General features: G+C 36.4%; 1 pseudogene; it reads left to right on the top strand.

Moving 5' to 3' along the window:
• Positions 1-210: 210 nt before the first annotated feature.
• LOC147474901 (small nucleolar RNA R71) lies at positions 211-304 on the top strand (annotated as a pseudogene).
• The last annotated feature ends 10,772 nt before the right edge of the window (positions 305-11,076 follow it).

Genomic DNA, 11,076 nt, shown 5'->3' with positions numbered 1-11,076 from the left:
CGGCGGCCTTAACTGTATTTGATGAACTAGCGGAGCGGTGGATATCGTCACTACCCCCCCAGTTGTTATTTCGCTTAGTTTGATCCTCTAAAAATTTATAAGCCTCCAAGGCTCCTTTGCTTAAGAAACTACCCCCATTCATTATGTCTAGGACTTCTTTATGGTGGTGTAGAAGTCCTTTTGAAAAGGCGAACTAACGTGTCTTTCGCTAAGTTATGATGTGGACACTCTATAAGGAGATCGGTGAAACGATTCCAAGCCTCTGAAAATGATTCATGAGGATTTTGTCAAAAGAAATGAATCTTGGAAAGCATCTCATCGATCTTTAAGGGTGGGTAAAATGTTCCATAAACAAATTTGAACAAGTTTAGCCCATGAGTCCACGTAATTAGGCGCTTTGGGCGGTTAACCAAGAAGCCTTTATCGGCTAAGGTGAAAGGGAATACCCTTAGTTTAATTTGTTCCGCACCAACCGTAGGATGGTGGAATGTCGTTAGGACTTGTTCAATCCTACACATGTGCTGATAAGGTTTTTCATGGTCTAATCCATGAAAAACAGGTAACAAATTAAAAATATTTGGGGGATTCGGAAATCCCCCACTGGGTCTGCTAGAACGATGCAAGATTTGGGGCTATCGCTCAAGGCTTTGTAGAAGTCAGAGAGAGGAGTCTCTTCTTCGTTGGGCATTGTGTCAGGTGATGTGTGTGAAATAGTAGCTAGAGGTATAGTGAGTGGTATACTAGATAGACTTGTTTGTTGACGTTGTTCGTCCTTGCTTCGCTTATGAATAACGTCTTGTTTACGCGTGTTCAGTGTCTATAACAAGTTAGAACACTGAAAAACTTGAAATATCAAAGTTCGAATCAAAACTGTAGAATTCCTGAAAAATATATATCTTAGTATGCTGGCGCGCCAGATAGTAAGCTGGTCGCGCTCGTGTTCTAGTAACTTAGCATGGTCGCTTCGGTATGGGGCTGGTCACGCCGCGGTACCGTATATAGGGCAAAAGCTCCTTATAAGGCGATCGCAAAGCTGTAATGTAATTTTTTGTCGCGAATTTTTTCAACGATGAAACGAAAACCACAAAGATGAATCAAACAAGGGTGGGTGGGTGAAATGGGACTTTAAGAAAAGTACTTACACTACGAAAACAATGCGAATGTGAAACTAAGATGGCAGCGGCGCCATTTGATAAAGCATAAAATTGAATAGTTTACCTACGAAATGAACGATAAAACTCAAAACGTAAGTAAACTAAAACTATGTTATGTGCCTATATGTTTATCAAAGATTCTATTCTCAATCCTATGAGATATAGTGGAGTAGAGTGATTCGTTCCACTCCTAGTCCTTCCATGCTGTGTTTTCTAGTCTAATTACTCTACTTAAGGTCTAATGAGAGATTTACGAAGTGGCAACTAGACTACGATGCAACTACCCACAAGATGCAACTAGTCGATTATCAGAACAACTATGTGAATGCTACGTTGATTCTATGATAAGGAGTTAGCGGGGGATTGATTCCACCTTAACTCCACTTAATCCTACTAACCACTTAATCGTCAGAATCCGAATTGAATCGCTTCAAGAGAACAATATGGTTTCTCCTAATCCCTAATTACACATGGCATTCCTACCAATTCATAACTAGCATGTGAACGATTAAACCCATTTTCATGGTGAACTAATCGTTTCTAGAGTGGAAAGGAATTTACGACGACTCTACGATAATCAGAATCAAGCTTTCATCAAGGCTTCTCAACCCCCTCTAATAGAGGTTTAGCCGAGAATCATTACGCAATCATTTCCGATTAAATTAAAACTAAACATAATATAAAGAATTGAAATTTACTAATCTAATTTAAACAATAATTAAAATCTAATTACTAACTAAGAATTGAATAACAAGTAATAAATGAAATCAGATCTAACACAAATGTAACTGACAAGAATCGAAATTGACAAAAATAACTATTCTTATTTATCTAATCAATCAAGAACAATGATTCAAAGACTTAATCTAAAACCAGAAATGAAAATGGAACTTAAACTTAATTAAAAACAATTAAATCTAGATCTAGAAGCTATTCTAATGGCTACTTTCTATTCTAAGCTACCTTTATTTTCTAACCTAATTATCTACCATTAACAAAGAGCTAAGCTTTTGTTTTTATACTTTCAGATCCAAAAATCGTGCATGGGCTTGGAGCCATGTTTTGGTCCAGAGAATCAGGCCCAAAACCTAATTCTTTCAGTCCAAAAAGGCATCTTCAGCTGCATTTGGCTTCAACAGACTTTTCGTCCACTTCTGCTCCTCTGATTGGGTCAAGGCTTGGACCATTGGAAAGCTCTTTCCAAGCCAGTCGTTTTGACATAAGGTAGGCCCCATTCCGAGGTCTGAGTCAAAAGATACGGCCTTTGGAAGTTCTGCTGACTTGTGTGATGTTTCTGCCCGCGTCGACTTTTCAGCTTTTGATCGGGCTTTAGAAAGGCTTTGTCTTCTTGAATCTTGGCCTTTAGTCACGAAACTCCTTAGTAACCAACCTTTGCTCCTTTATCTCGCTAAAGTGGCACATTTATGCACATAATGGACTTTGAAGCCTGAAATGCATAAAAACACGTAATCAGTGTTAACTCTTAATTATCACTCACATAATTGGTCTAAAAGTATGACTGTTACAGGGTTAAAATTACAGTTTTGAGCTCTTATCAGTAACCGAGCATGCACCTTCTTCTTCTTCTTCTTTGAATGAAAGGGTGTCCAAGTGAATGATCGTGAGAAAATGGATGGTTGTGGAAGATACATAGGATATGGATAAGTTTTAGAAGGAGCGAATGGAAAAAATGAGAATGTAGGTTTAGCACAAAATTCATTCATGGTGTAGGTATGAACTGTCTTAAATCTAAAAATGAAGGTATTAGGTGGCTTGCCCTTGGGTATTATTTCTGTATCAGGATGGTTTAAAAAATTATGAAGCACAGGAGAAATAAGAAGGTCAAGTGCAAACTCAATGGTTCTTTGAAAAAGTGGAAGGCGAGGAACATTCATGATGGAAGGTAAATAAGTAACATGAGGATGTGAGGTGGGTGAATGGTGCTCAACTAGTGTTCTCAATTCTAGATCATTAGAAGCCTTGAGATATTCAAGACAGTCTCCAATAGGTGGGTCAGAAGAATCAGTAGGATAGAGGTTGAAAATTTCTTTTTCCATCATGGCGTCGAGGGATGAATGAATGTCAATAGGAGGGGACTCGTGAGGTAGAGAAGAAGGGTTGCAAAAGGGTCGAAGGAAATCTCCCTTGATTTCATCTACGTCTAGGGAGTCAAAATTGTGATCTTTGTCTTCTTCCATAAGAGGGGTATCTACTAGTGTGGGGACGAAAGCGTCAGTCGCACTAATGTGAGATACAAAACTCTCAATGGACTTCACTTCTCCTTCTACAGGCAAACCTAGTTGTCCCTGCTTTTGTCTAAACATATTAACTTCCACAAAAAGATTTCCAAAAGAAATTCATTGACCCATCCCGACAATTGATTTAGGCATTGGCGGTTGCCAAGAAAAGATGACCTAAGATGATGGGAATGGAATCATGAGCAACTTCTGTGTCGAGAATAACAAAGTCGGCTGGATAGAAAAGTCTTGAACTTTAACGAGAATATTTTCAACTATGCCCTTGGGGTACTTAATAGAACGATCGGCTAACTACAAAGTCATTTTAGTTGGTTGAAGTTTTGTTAGACCTAGTTGTTTATATAAATAAAAAGGGAGTAAGTTAACACTCACCCCCAGGTGTAATAAAGTAGTTGTTATGAAGTAATATCCCAAGGTGTATTGTACAGTAGGACGACCAGGGTCCTTGTACTTAATAATTCCGTTATGTTTAGATAAAGAGGGATATTGTTCAGTTAAGAAGGCTTCGTTAATATGTTGGTTTCTCTTCTTGGTGCACAACTCTTTTAGAAACTTAGCATGTCCATGTAGACTTTTTATAGCATCTAGAAAAGGTAGGTTTATAGTCAAATTTTTAAACACTTCCCTAATCTCATCAAAATTCTCGTGCTTTTTAGACACAATTAGTCTCTAAGGATATGGTGGTTTGTCTCTATATTTAGCATAAGGGTCAAAAGTATTATTAGTCTTTGCTTTATCTTTAGCCATTTTCCATCTAGGTGTCCAAGTTGGAACCTCTACAGGTGTAGGATCATTAGTTTCTATTATGGGCTTTTGTAAGGGTTTCCCTTTTGGTTGTAGTGGGACTGGAACTTCTACAGTTGTAGGGTCTTCAGTTTCTATGGTAGTATTTGGTATGGTTTCATTTTCAACTTGTATTTGCGGGCGATCTTCAGGCATAGTTACTTTGTTATCAACTAATCTCCCTGAACGAAGGGTAGTGACTGCCTGTAGGTCCCCTGGGGTTATTTCAAAGGCGGTGTTTGTTGACTTAGGATTAGGCACTTCTTGACCTGGAAACACGCCTGTTTGGTTATTATTTTGGTTAGGAAACATGTCAATAACCTTTTGACAGAAAGACTGCATCAGTTGCATCGTTTGTTGCATCATTTTAGAGTTTTGATCATGCTGATCCTTCATCAAGTTGGAGTTTTGTTGTATAATTTGATTTTGTTTTTCCAACAAGGTCACTACTACTTTGTTTGTAGATGGTTGAACTAGAATTAAGGTTTGTTGAGAGTTCATGTCTTGATGTTGATAGTTCTGGGTCATGGGCACTAAACCTCTATTCTGGTCATCTAAGTTTCCTTGTCCTTGAGGTTGAGTTAACTGGTTGAAGTTTGATGGTTGTGGTGGTGGTTGTGCATAGACAAGAGGACAATAAAAGTCGGAATGCTCAAGACTAAAACAGACATTACAACGAGTAGAGTTAATGTTCATGACTGGAGTGGGTTGTTGTTGAACAGAGAGGACATCTACCTTTTTAGTGAGGGCATCGATAAGAGTTTTAAGCTCGAGATCAGGTTTAACCTCAAAAGAAAAAGGAGTGGAGCGGGAAGAGTCATTATCTCCCCAATTGTTGTTCTTCTTAGATTGATCTTCTAAGAATTTATAAGCCTCCAAGGCTCCTTTATTAAGAAAACTACCCCCAGTCATGATATCTAGAACCTCCTTATGATGATGTAAAATCCCCTTGAAGAAGGCACGAACAAGTGTGTCTTTCGCAAGATTATGATGTGGGCATATAATGAGAAGATCAGTGAAAGGATTCCAAGCCTCTGGAAAGGATTCATGAGGATTCTAGCGAAAGAAATGAATATTTTGAAGCATTACATCTATCTTCATTGGTGGGTAAAACTGTTCCATGAACAATTGAACAAGATTAGCCCATGAGTCCACAGAGTTTGGCGTTTGGGCAGTTAACCAAGATGCCGCCTTATCGGCTAGGGTGAATGGAAACACCCTAAGTTTAACTTAATCCGGACTTATACTAGGATGATGGAATGTAGTGAGAACTTGTTCTATCCTACGCATGTGTTGATAAGGCTTCTCATGGTCTAAACCATGGAAAACTAGTAACAAGTTAAATATATTCGGGGGAATTCAAAAATCCCCCACTAGGTCTGCAAGAATGATGCATGACTTAGGGCCATCATTTAATGCTTTATAAAAATCAGAGAGAGGAGTCTTTAGTTCTTTAGCCATTATTGCAGGTGTGGTGTGTGATATTCTAGATAGGCGTGTACGTTGACATTTACGATAGATAACATTAGATGGTTTTTTTTACCAGACCTTAATCTCATGCAAGGCTAAGTCCAATATGAAATAAACATGAACAACAGTCAAACAACCTTGATATACTAGAATTGAAACTCCTCTGACAGAAGAGGCGAGGAGTGGAAGGAGTACCTGAATACCTCATTGCTACGCGTATGAATAGCGTCTTCGATACGTAATCTCAGTGCATTGAAGAAGTTTGGAACTCTAAATAAAAAATAACTTGCACAAATAGAGAGCCTATAACTAACCTGTGAATCGGGCTTTCTTCAGAAAGGGCACGGGCGCGCTCGGAGTATTGTGTCAATTTTTTTTTTTTTTTTTTTTTTTTTTTGCTACAGTAACAAGAGGGCAGGCGTGCTCAAAAATAGAGTTAGAATGGGCGTGGCGTGCTCCAAAAAATGTGAAATTTTTACAGTAGTTTGCTAAGATATCCAGTAACTTGCTTGTAAAATTTCAGAACAATCGGAGTTATAAAAATCCTTATACTGCCCTGCAAAGTTTATGAAACAGTTTTCAGACACAATACAAACAACCGAATAGTTAACCAATCAAAACAGAGCCAAAAATTGCCAAAGGTTTACTGGACACCCCTGACAGATCATGCGTGTTCGTGTAAAACGTTTAGAGCAATTGCAGTTCTACAAACCCTCCTTATTAGCAGTTGTTCTAGAAATTAAGTGTTGCAAAACTGTAGAAACACACTGGAAACAATCCACTAGTTAGATGGTCAAAACAAATAAAAAACTCTTCAAATGTTTACTGCAAACTCCTGACTTATGATAGATACTCCTGTAAAAAATTTAGAATTTTTGGAACTGCCTATGTAACCCTACTCGTCTATTTTTCCAGAAACTTACGGTGTGAAATATTTAATACAATAGTGTAAATATGGTATTATTTCACAAGGTAAAAGAACTAGGAAATATCTGAAAATATTCCAGTAAATCAACAACACCTTAGATATTATGTATGAAAATTTTCAGAATTTTGGAAATTTAAAAATACCTTTACCGCATTATTCTTCACTGTGAGTCCGCATCTTAAGGGAGCGAGGGCGCGCTCTGTGCAAGGCAAAAAGGGAGGGCGGGCACGCTCTTAGTTTAAAACAGTGAATATCAAGATTGAGCTGTAACAAAAATATGAGAAACAAGAATGAAAAATTAAAAGGGTGGGTGGGTAGAGAATGGGGGATTGCCCTTTGGATTCAAGCAATTGAATTCTTGTCTTGAACGAGTTTAAGACGGTAGCGATGCCATTTGATAATAGTTAAAATTTATACTTAATTATCTATAGAAGAACCCAAACAACTAATGATCAACTACCTTATCAATATTATTCTGTAACGCCCCGATTTTCTAGACAATTGAATATTCGGATAAAAGAGCTCAATCCAAATATTCAACATTCTAATAAACCAAGACGTGAGCAGGTTTGACTCACACGAGTCCAAACTAGAACTGAAATATAAAACCCCCCCTGAACATCGCGTTCTAAAAAAAATTCGGCAGAATTTCCTCTGTATTTCTAACATTTCATAAATTTAAAAGCTGTCCTAACCTGAAAATCAAAGATTATACTTCCATTTAATATATTAAAATCTCAGCTGTAAACCCAACTACTAAAAGATATTGATTCGTGGCACCGGCTACTTAACCATCTCGATAAATGCCAATTAAATCAAGTAGCTGCAGCACCCCGAAACCAATCTCATACCCTAGATTGGTCTTTCACAATTGAACGCTAATCCATGTCAATTAACCAACATCAATATCCAAAGCAACCACTTTCATATTAATCAAGTTTGTTACTGGCCTTGAGCGCAAGAAACTATACTTATTATCATGTACTCACTTATTAATATATGCTTCGACAATAACCAATCCGACCAATATGGGCAAGTTAACAATTCAATGGGCGTTTTGAACCAGTTAAACCTCGACTTAGTTCTTTGATGGTTTATAATGTTTTCCTCGTTCAAAGCAATTAAAGTTAGAAAAGAGTAGAAAACAACCCCAAACAATGTAACTGAACAAGTGTCTTCATATACGAATATAATTCGAAACCCCTTTGTTTTTCCACTGCATGCAACTCTCTTTAATCATAAGAAACTATAGTAACTAACTTGATCCCTTACCTGAACTTACCTTCGATATATCTAACCTGGTGGCACTCAAAGTGAGGGCCAGAGATCCGCTATTCCAGAGAGCGAGAGAGAGAGAGTCATCCCCAAAATTTTCAATAATCGGTGACCAGCACATCCTCTTTTTCGAAGCAAGAGGTGTTTCTGCTTATCCATATCCCTCCATAAGCCACGCGTGGATTAAAGTAAAACATATCCCCATAATATTAGAGCAAGCCCAATATAAAAGAGGCCCACTAAAAGAACATACCCCATATTCTCAAGCAAGCCCAAATATAAAATAAGCCCAATATAATAGCACATGCACATTGATATTTCTACTCAAGCCCACACAATCAAGCCCAATTCAGTTCTAAGCCCACATAATTTACACTATTAATATAAATAAAGGCCCAAAATACAATAGGCCCAACATAAACTTAACCATCAATGAAAAACCCATATCAATTAATCAAGCTCGCCAAATGATAAATGTTAAACCTCGTCATATAGTACGTTATTACCTAGAGTGACACTTAACCACTACTAAAAATATGATTTTTTGTTGCAACCAGTTGTGGTAGCTAAAAGTCCAAAATTCGTGGCGAAATGTGTTTTGCCAAGGGAAAACTTTTAGCCACCCTTGAGGTAAAACAAGGTGTGGAAAGAAGTTTGTTGCCACCACTTTTGCCACCGCTACAAAAAAGTAAAGATTTAGCCGCGGCCATGTTGTGGCAAGACATTGTTTTATTTTTAAATTAGTTTTATTTTTTTTTAAAATAAATAAATTTCTTTTTGTCACGGGCATGGCTATTGCCAAAAGTATTTTATTGCCACAATCGTGGCAACAAATGTTTCTCTAGACCATACTTTTGGTTCTTTTTGCAAACAATTGGCGGCAAAAGTGTGTTTTTTTTTTAATTTTTTTATATATATATATATATATATATATATATATATATATATATATATATATATATATATATATATATATATAATTTGTGTACTAAAACCACATAAAACAAACCAAAAAAATATATAAGATACTCCAAACATAATTGTAGCAAGAAACATACTTTTAATTAAATCAACTATTTCTTTGCTAAGTACAAAATGTCATTGGATCAATGAATAACTTGGTACAAAGAAAAAGAAAATACTAAGAAACAAGCTTTAGTTCTTCATATGTTGTCTAATCTTTTATACACCCACTTCTTCATATGGCTTGCACGTTTCAAGTCATCCAAAACTCAAATCTCAAATGAGAGTCACCTCTTAACTTTTTTACACTGCAACAAGTGAAAATATAGTGGTGTAAGTTTTAGAACCACATTCGAAAAACCAATTCAGCAACAAAAAAATATCAAATGATCTTGAGGTACATGTGCTTTAGACATAATGCTGTAAATAAAGTTCTAAAATATGATGCTTCATGCTATATATATATATATATATATATATATATATATATATATATATATATATATATATATATATCAATGAAATCTATGCCCCAAGTTTATCAAGTCGGACCACAATCATTTGTCGGGTTACTTACTTAATAAACTGTATGTATCTATACCAAGCTAAATTAGCTTAGAAGGACCATTGAAAGCTAGCCCCTATTCGATTAATCACTTCATCATCACATCCGGCATAACTATGACCTAGCAACAGTTTGATTGGAAAAGCTTACTTAACTCAAATATATATAGGAGTAACTAATAGAAAGCAAAAGCAATAGCAAACTAAGCATTTCAATGAATTTGTACCTTATACCTAATTGCATAACACCCACTACTGAGCTCAAGTGTGTAAAGACCACTTTTAAAAAATGATTTTCAAATAGCTTGAACTAATAAAATTGTCTGAAACATATGAACTAACCATATATAGATTTTTATGGAGAAATGAGACAAGCGTAGGGCACCAAGTGTGGTCATAATTTTTATGGCTGGTAAACCTAGCTACTTACCAGTTACCACTTCTTGGGATTTTCAAAGATAATAGATTCAGTTTCAATCACAAAGTACATAATGGCATAATGCATCTTGTAATTGCAGATTTACAGGAAACGAAACAAGATGATGTAATAACCAAATCATAGTTGTTAATATTGTACGATACGCAATACGTAATGGTCGATGCGTACCATATTATGAGATGCATCTAGAAGTTAAAAAAAAATGATAAATCAAGTTTTTAAACAGTTACGAGTTTACCTAGTCGCCGGTTGTTTACTCCTTCAAGGTATCCATCCTGTTCCATTTTATCAATAAGTTTTCGCACTATTGTCTGGCTGGCTTCTCCATCTAGCTTTGTTACAGTCACATAATCCATAGTTAGATCATGATACAAGGCCTGCATTACGATTTGGACATTTAAATCATAGCATGTACGTAACAATCTTGACAATTTAATAATAGATATGTATATGTTGAACAGTGTAAATATGGAGTCCTGGTTCGTGAGTGACAAGTCGAATTTATTGGCAAGGCACCTCCAGATTTACCTTGGCCAATGTTCAAAATTGGAAACAATTACCAAACTTACCTTCATGTACATGTATTCTTCATCAGTCCTTTTACGAGTTGTGTCGTCAAGTGTTTCCTCTGCATCCATCTATTTCTTCACACCGTTTAAGTGTGACTCAAATCCCTAAAGATGATATCATAAACGAGGATCACAAGTTTTCAAGGTAAAAACACAATTAGAACACATAATAATACCGTGCAAAGAAATAAACCTTTTTGTTGCAATGGTGTACATGCCCCTTCCAGCTTTAGATAATACCCCTTCATCTACCAATTTTCCCATGAGTTATGCAAAAAAAGTCGAAATAAAAAGTTCCTGAGAAGACCCATTTCATGAGGGTAAACTTGATAACCCAAAACATCAGGTATCTTCTTCCTTTGTTATGTATACTTTCTCCATTTATGTTCAGTCGAAGTCTGCAAAATTCAAAAAAGAAGTCAATAAAATCTGATATTGCTACTATTGCAAATTATTTAGGCACTAAAAAGGGCGCATGTTCTCCCTCTTTTTTCAGTATACTAGTTTTACTGGTAAGGGCATCTCCAATGGGGGGTGTAAACCGTATAGAGTGGAAATTTTACACCCCAAATATAAAAAAATCTCTCCAATGGGGGTGCTATACCATAGGTAATAGTGTATTAGCTAATAGAGAGGGTGGGGAATTCCCCCTCTCGCTATTAGTTAATAAAAA

This window comes from Coptis chinensis, chromosome 9 (assembly GCF_015680905.1).
Source record: "Coptis chinensis isolate HL-2020 chromosome 9, ASM1568090v1, whole genome shotgun sequence".
Taxonomy (NCBI): Eukaryota; Viridiplantae; Streptophyta; class Magnoliopsida; order Ranunculales; family Ranunculaceae; genus Coptis; species Coptis chinensis.
Note: the sequence above shows the minus strand (reverse complement) of the source record. Positions and strands in the feature narration are given on the sequence as shown.